Consider the following 8,218-nt stretch of genomic DNA (forward strand, 5'->3'; position numbering starts at 1 on the left):
ATTGTCATCTGGTGAGAGGATGGGTGTTACACCATTAGTTTTGGGGCCATAGACTGATTTCAGACCTTCATGTAGAGCCTTCAGGTCATTTTTATCAGCAGCTGCTTAAAGCTCATCGGCCTTGTTTTCTACTATCAGTTCTTCAACTCTCTTAGCTTGGCTTGCAGCATGTGTTTTGCATGTGATATTTGGCATTCATTGCTGGTGATTTCTTGTCAGATATGTAAAATCTGTGAGCATCTTGCACTTTATCTAGAAGCTTGTCTATGTCTTGGTTGTTGTTGTCGAACCAGTCTTGGAGCTTCTGTTTAACGAGTCTTAAGACCTTAGATGCTGTGCTGTAGGTAACATCCTTTTACTTTTTCCAGGAATCTTCAATGGCAACATTGTCCTCCAGGATATCAATGATTCCTGTGGCTAGTTTGTGTTCCAGTTCTTGTCTCTTGGTCCTGTCTTTAAGAACAGTTACATCAAACTTCCTTTATGGCTTTACTGTGTGATAAAGCATCTTAGATTTTATCTTCAAAGACAGAATATTCCTGATAAGCTGATGGTCAGACCAGCATTCTGAACCTCTAAGGAAGTATGTAGAGTGTAAGTACCAGAGATCGCTGTTCTGCAGTAACATAGCCCACCATGTGCCAGTGTTTGCATCTGGGGTGCATCCATGTTGTTTTCAGTTTATCTGCTGGACGACTGTGTTTGTGATGGTTAGATCAAATTTTCTGCACTTAGAGAGAAGGAGCTGGCCATTGGAGTAATACTGCTAGTACTCCTCTCCATGGGCTGAATTTTCTGGCTGGTGGGGTGGGGTTGGAGATGGAGCGGGCACGGGTGCGGGTGGGCGTGGACCTGATCGCCGCCCACGATCGGGTCCGTGCCGCCATTTTGCGCGGGCGGGCCAATTAAGGACCGCCCAGCATGAATCGTGGCTCCCGAGGACAGCGGGATTGGGTGGGCGGCAGCGGGACTGCAATGACTGCCGGGTCCAATGGCGACCCCGCGGCCTGTTTTAAAAAACTTGCTGCGGCCTTTCAAAGGCTGCGAATCACGGCCAGTGGAAGGGCTCCCCAGAGCGCTGCTGGTGAGCTGGCCAGGCAGGAGGGTAGGGCAGGGGGGCACTGTGCCCCTTATTTTTCAGACGATTGCCTTGCTGCCCTCCTTGAGGAGGTGGCAGCACGACGGGAGGTCCTCGTTCCGAGGGACAGGAGGAGGAGGCCCCCCATGACCAAACGTGCCTGGGAGGAGGTGGCGGAGGTGGTGAGCTCCTGCGACGTGGTGTGGTGCACCTGGATCCAGTGTCGCAAACACTTCAATGACCTGTTGCGCTCAGGAAGGGTGAGTGCCATGTTGGCATTGGTCACTTAACCCAATAAGTAGACTTTCCCCCCCTGGTCACCCCTCCACACCACCCCCCCCAACCCCCCCACCCCCCACCACCACCCCACGCCAAGTCTGAATGTAGTTATTGCATTGAATCATTGATGGCATGTGTCCTTCGCTGGGTGGGCCAGCAGATATTGTCTGCACCTAGGCGCAGTGCTGGAACTCGAAGACATGTCCAAGTCAGGGTGATGACATGCTGGGAGGGGAGCTTCAAGGTGGCGTGGCACCGATCGATCTGCTGTCCTCTGCGCTCCACATGCTTGTGCCTCCTTGCTATGGAAGGTTAGACCATGTGGTGCCTGATGTGATGTAGGCAGCATTTGGCCAAGGGGCTGGGAGGTGTGGGGACAGGCCTAGCATCTTTGTGTGAGTGTTCGACAGCAGCGGGGTGAGGAGGCACTGGAGCCCTGCAATGTACCACTCTGGCTGGGGTGGGCCGTCCGCGAAGAGAGTCCAGGTGCAAGTAGCACTAATCAATGCTCTTCTCTCCTTTTCAGGAGGAGTGCACATAATACAGCTGAGCAGGTAAGGACCGGCGGCGGGCCGGTACAGTTAGCGATTCTCAGCTGCTTCGAGCAGGAGGCCCTGGATTTGGAGAGGCGCCATGCAGGTCCACTGGTGTCGGTGAGACACCAAATCACCACAAAGCAAAATATCAAAATAGTGACATTTCAGAATAGCAACAGTAATTTTGCATAAAGTATATAAATCTACTGATTTAAAGGAATAAAATTTTATTCTATGAGATAGATTAAAAACAAATCTCTACTGATGAAACCAAGCATGTAAATTATGATATACTTTTGGCTGAGGAAGGCTATGAAATTTAGTGCAAATGTTACAAAACCTCTCTGTCCAGTCAGTGGAAACCTTGACCACATACTTTCTCCTCCAGTTGAAATACTGCTCATATTGAGTGCTGTTCTCCCAGAGACCTATAAGGAAATTGGTCAGTTCTTTTTCAGAGACAAAGTCATTCACGTGAATGAAGGAATCCGGTGAGACAAACTGTTCATAGTTAGCCAGCTGGGGCCCCAACTTCATGGGAACAGACCCTTCCATGAAAGCATTTCTCCAGATCTTCTCTGTGCTGTAGTCCTCGTGTATGGAGTTCTCAAAATCCAGGTAAAAGGCGTAGTGAGAGATGGTTGGCAGTAGCATTTCATCAGGGAGGAATTTCTGGCTGCTTTTCCATAAATGTCTATTTTCATGTGCTTGGATAGGTTGGCATGCACCTTTGCCCTCAGACTAGTTTTGTGTTAATTGCTAACAACCCATGTTGAAATGCCAGATTTCTTAGGGATGGTGAAATTAGATGGTTGGTCACTTTCTACGAGTGTCCCATAAGGGAGGAAGATGTCAGAATCTGTCCTGTAGGTCATAGTCCAGTTGAAGTAGCTTTTGAGCTGATGAATCCTTTTTGTGTTAGTTGGTGACTCCAAAGATACCCAGAGCCATTTCTGGTTGGGGTGCCACAGGCAGGTATGTTTGCCCAGCACTGAGGTCACCATTGTTCCCCCAACAGCCATGGCAGTGCTGAATGTTCATTGATTGAAGTTTTCAACATGGCTTGACCATTGCTTATGGAAGGATGAGTGCATAATGATCCGGGGGACAGGGATACACATTGACATTGTCTCCACGTTAACTGATCCAATGTCCTTGTTCTTCCTTTCAGCATCAGTGGAGCAGGGCCGGGAGGAGGAGCAGCAGAGGTCCCCTCTCACACCTGAAGGCCCTGAAGTCTCACCAGCGTCTCTCCATCTCTGCCAGGCAGGCACCAGCACCAGATATTAGCACCTCGGTGGGAATTAGAACATCGGCTAGTGTCCTGGGGCACAGCGGTGAGGGCACTTCATAGTCGCTGGAGGAGCTGGCAGAGACAGAGAGTGCCCATGGCGCCAGCAGTCAGAGGACTGCAAGGGACCAGACACATGCTCAGTTGGTGCCTCTGGAGTCGTCCACGATGCAGCAAGCTCAAGAAGTGCTGCTGGGTGTGCAGGAGCATCTGGGGGAGGTACATGAGGCTATGCTTGGCTTGGTGTCCGTGGTGGAGGAGTCTACGCGGACTATAAACGAAGCAATGAGGCTCATGTCCGAATGCCATGCGTTCTCCATGGAAAGAGTGGAGACTCTCGTGGGGAGGCTCCTCCAGGAGACCCGTCAGGGCTTCCTGGTGATGCGCTCAGACCAGCAAACCCTCACATTGGCATTGACCTCAGCTGGCCAGTGCCAGTGTGGGAGATGGTCTGGGCACCAAGTTTCCCAGCTCGTTGCCCATCCATCCGCGGTGAGCAGGGAGACGAAACCTCACGTTGGTGCAGCAACTGCCTGTTGTCTCTGCAGGCACCTCTCAGGGTGCTCCGGATGAGAGCGGCAGCTCCTCCGCCCCTTTGCCAGTAACCATTGCATCCGGTCAGGCTGCAACGACTGGGGTGATGCCAGCTGTGGAACTGGCAGCTCCCTCCCAGGTGGGGCCAGCACAAGCTCCCCAGGCCAGAAGGCAACCGCCAAGGTCAACAAGACCAACAAGACAGCAGAGTCAGCAGACTATCTCAGGTGCCACTCCCAGCGAGGGGTCAGCACCAAGACGTAGCACCCGAAAACATAAACATAAGGCACCTTAGGCACACCACGGGTTTATCACTGGTGCTTTTGAGGTTTTTATGAGTTGGTGTGATTTTTAACACCTTTTTCATTTTATTTCATTAAGTTTCTTTGGTTGTAATGTTAAATTCAGACATGCCACCTTGGCTGAGGTTGCCTCTTTTGTTCTGCAGTTGGATGGTTTCCAACAATGTAATGTGTGCTTTGTGGGACATTCAGCTTTATTAACAAGGACCTTAGTTAATGTTCCTAACCAGGTAGATTTTGCACTTAGGTCTCGAATATGGAGCATACAGCCCAGGCTTGTCCTGGAGGTCCATATGTGGTGTGCTGGCTGAAGGTTCGTTGGGTTAAAGCCTCCCAGGTGTCGCTGCCTCCCTGGAGTATGCTCAGGTCAGCATCTACCCCCTCAGCATTTCCCTCTGCATGCTCATCCTCGGACTCACTGCTGGACTCGTTGTGTGCAGTCGCAGCAAATGCATCTATGTCTTCATTTTCCACAGCAGTCAGTGGAGATCTCAGGCCCAATTATCTGACAGATATAGTTGACTGTCTCCCTTGAGATACGGAGCATCCTTCAGCACTGCACGTCAGACATATTGAGGTAGCTGCATCGCCGCCTGTATACCCTGGCAGCAGGATAGTGGCATCTTCTGCAGCCCCTTCTGCCTTGGACAACCTCTTGGCCCTGCACCCCTTGTGCCTGAACCTGACCTCCCAAAGGTGGCTCCTCTGGAGGTTGAATGTGCACTCCTGGCCTCCTCCCCCTTTTAGCCCTCCCTTCTTCCTCAGAGGAGGTGCCTCCAGTGGAGAGTTCAGTTCCCATTCCCAGGCTAAGGGAGGGCTTCCTGAAACATGCAGGCCCAAAAAAGATTCCCCACTGCAGAATGCTGACCTGAAGGTTGTGAGTCCAGACCAAGCAGCTGGTATGTGTTTTAAAGTATTGCAGATCACACAGGCAAGTATCAGTAACTTTGAAACATCAATATTTGACAGTGCACACTCGCGACCCCGCTGAACCTTTTTATCCCGGCCCTGTGGATGAGGTTTATACAAATGTGTCCTACCCGCCTGCCCGTTGCGCCTGTGTGCTGACCCGAAGATTGCACGGGTTCCAAAAGATCGCAATCGATTGGTGCCTCAAGGGCCTTAAGTGGCCATTAATTAATGGCGGGCACGCATCAGAGAGTATTGCGTGCTCACCAATGAAATATCGCAATGGCGCGTGGTGATGCTCGCCCGATCTCACCGCGCATCATTTTGCCCCACACACCAACGGGAAAATTCTGCCCCATGTATTACAGTCTGTGCTCACTCAGACATTGAAACCACCAAGAATAATGAACTTTTCCTGGTGGGGTACTCTAATTACCTTGCTGCAGTCATCTTTGAATGTTCTCTACATGTATCATTGTTGGAGCACATGCACCAATGAGTGTTGCATGCTGGCTATTGGCAAGACTTAAATGAAGAACCATGAGTCAATCTCTGATCTCCATTGGAGGTGAGTCACGCTAGTGTGCCAGTTCAGGTAGAATGACAAAGCCCACACCTGACTGTTGAGACTGGTCCTTGGACTTGCTAATCCAGTAGAATGTGTAGCCTGCACCAACCTCCTCAAGTTGAGACTCCTCAGCAAGCCTTCCTTAGCGGGGTTATGTCGATGCTGTACCTGCCCAGAATTTTGGCTTTGAGGCCTGTTCTATGCTCTGATATCGTATTGTTGGCTTGAGATGTTCTGACATTCCATGAACTGAGCTTCATTCAATGACCAGTAGTCTTGTTCTTAACATTTCAACAGGGCTTGGTATGCCTGGTGCTTTGGTTGATGATGACTTGCTGAACAACCTGTTTGGTGAGTATATTTAAGTGGGTAGGGTTTGTGCAGAGCTTCTCCCACTCCCTCGTTGAGGCAGATTAATACTGCACTGGTGAAAAATGTAGGAACTGCAATGTAAAGTGTATAAATTGCCATTAATAGAATGAGACGTCACAGGGAACACAGCGACTTTATGAAGAGGCCATAGAAATCATGGGAGGGATTGGAAGGAGGCATGAACAAGAAGGCGTAGATGAATAGATTATCTCTCAGACATTTCATTTCAGGCTGAACTGCCCAAGTCCCGCCAGTCTTTTCTCATAACCTAGGCTGTTGACAGTCGAAGAGAGTTCTTAACTTGCTGCCCAGGTGCAAAACTGGTGTTGCCGAGCAGTTGCCTGTTACAGCAACAACCCGATTTTCATTTCCAGTGAAATCAATGGGTTGAAAATCAGGTGGTTTCTACGTCAGGTAACTATCCCACAATATCCCTATTAGGCATATTGAAAATCTATCCCAGAGTTCAGCATTTTGACCCTTCTCTGTATTGCTTATAGCTTTTGAATGCCTCCTTGTTTCCTGGTGAGCAGAACTGGACATGCTACACAAGGTGTGCTTGGAACAGTGCAAAGCACAGCATGACCACAATTTTCTTTGACATATTTTGGCTACATAGTTCAGCATTCTACTGGGTTTTTTTTTATCGTTGCACTGCATTGGCTGGGCATGTTAAGCATTTAAATGTATTAATACCTAAAAAGTCCATTGACTTAGGTGGAACTGGAAAATCCCGCCACCCAGAGGGGCCATAAAATTCTGCCCTTAATTTCATCCTCTGCTTTCTCAACATCATTCTTGAAGTATGTATGATATCCATGTTTCCTTCCTATCTGCAATATTTTACACTCATCTGCATTAAATTTAATCTACCAATGTCATGCACCATCAAAATATCATCTTTTCATCTATAGTTGTTATCTCTTACCAAATTTAAAAGTTAGGAAAGGGTTGTGAAGAAAAATATGGCTTAATCCTGAGATTTACTTTGGTGTTGGTGAAAATTTATCTCAAGAGGAGTACTTCATATTCAAAACTCTTTTTTTGAATATTAGAATATAAATTAAAATTCTTTGACTTTTTAAATCATTAAGTTCATTTCTATTGTAGAAATCACTACACAGTAGGATTCCTTTGTATTGGGCCACTCCAGTGATGTCATCGACAGGAAGTGTTTGGTGCAGGGAGGAAGTACACCTTCCAACATTTTCTCTTTTTGTAGAGATGGCCAACACAGGAAACCATGCTACAAATGTAGAAGTTCCCTCCTTGTAATGTGGTTTCACTCCAGAGATTCGAGCACAAATTTAGGCAGACACTTGAGTGCAGTACTAAAAGAATGTTACACAATGTTGGAGGGGCCATCTTTCAGGTGAGAGGTTAAATTGAGGCTACTTGTCCTCTCAGGTGGGCATAAGAGACCCCATATTGCTTTATAGGAGAGTTCTCCCCAGTGTCCTGGTCAATATTTAACTCTCAGCCAGCATAATTATTGCATTGTTTTTATATGAGTTAACTGCAGTTTCAACATTTCAACAGTGACTGCAATTTAAAAGTACTTAATTGGCTGTGTTCTTTGGGACTGAGTATATGAAAAGCACTGTATAAATGCAAGTGCTTTCCCAAATTAATGGATATCTGGGCTCTCAGCCTAGAATACATAGTGAGGCTTGGCTGAGTGCCTGGATATCCATTACTCTGTTAAAACAGGTGCATCCCAAGGAAACAATTGCTTGATTGACAGGTCTTTCTGTCTGATCTGTTCTGTCAATTGTACTATGTTTACACAAGATAAAGAGGTTTCAAGAGCTTGCAGTTTCTGCTATCCATACTTTAAAGGGTCTGGATGATTGACACTTTTATAGGACTGTAGTAAAAACAATTTTTATGACTGGCTGTTTTTTTGAAGCTTTTTCACACATGCTATTGTTACAATAGGGCTCAGTGGCTCTGTACAGAGTGTATACTGGGTGAATGGGCATGGAAGTATCATAGGCTGGCATGAAGATTTTGAAGAACCGTGGGCACTGGGTGGGGAGCATAAGTTGGCAAAGGGGCATAGATAAAACCTTCTGAACCTTTCAAAAGGTTAAAAAAAAATACTGCGGATGCTGGAAATCCAAAACAAAAACAGAATTACCTGGAAAAACTCAACAGGTCTGGCAGCATCGGCAGAGAAGAAAAGAGTTGATGTTTCGAGTCCTCATGACCCTTCAACAGAACTGAGTAATATTAGGAGAGGGGTGAAAAGGTTCCCTCATCCAGGCTATGGTTCACGACACCTCTGAGGGGCCGTGAACCACAAGTCCTTGAAAAGCTGGCCTGACTCTATTAAAATTGCAGAGGACT

At 47.6% G+C, this 8,218-nt stretch overlaps 1 pseudogene; it reads right to left on the reverse strand.

Moving 5' to 3' along the window:
• Nucleotides 1-2,151: 2,151 nt before the first annotated feature.
• On the reverse strand, nt 2,152-2,897 carry LOC144689326 (alpha-(1,3)-fucosyltransferase 7-like; annotated as a pseudogene).
• Nucleotides 2,898-8,218: the final 5,321 nt, after the last annotated feature.

The sequence above is a fragment of the Cetorhinus maximus genome, chromosome 14 (assembly GCF_964194155.1).
Source record: "Cetorhinus maximus chromosome 14, sCetMax3.hap1.1, whole genome shotgun sequence".
In the NCBI taxonomy this organism is placed as follows: domain Eukaryota; kingdom Metazoa; phylum Chordata; class Chondrichthyes; order Lamniformes; family Cetorhinidae; genus Cetorhinus; species Cetorhinus maximus.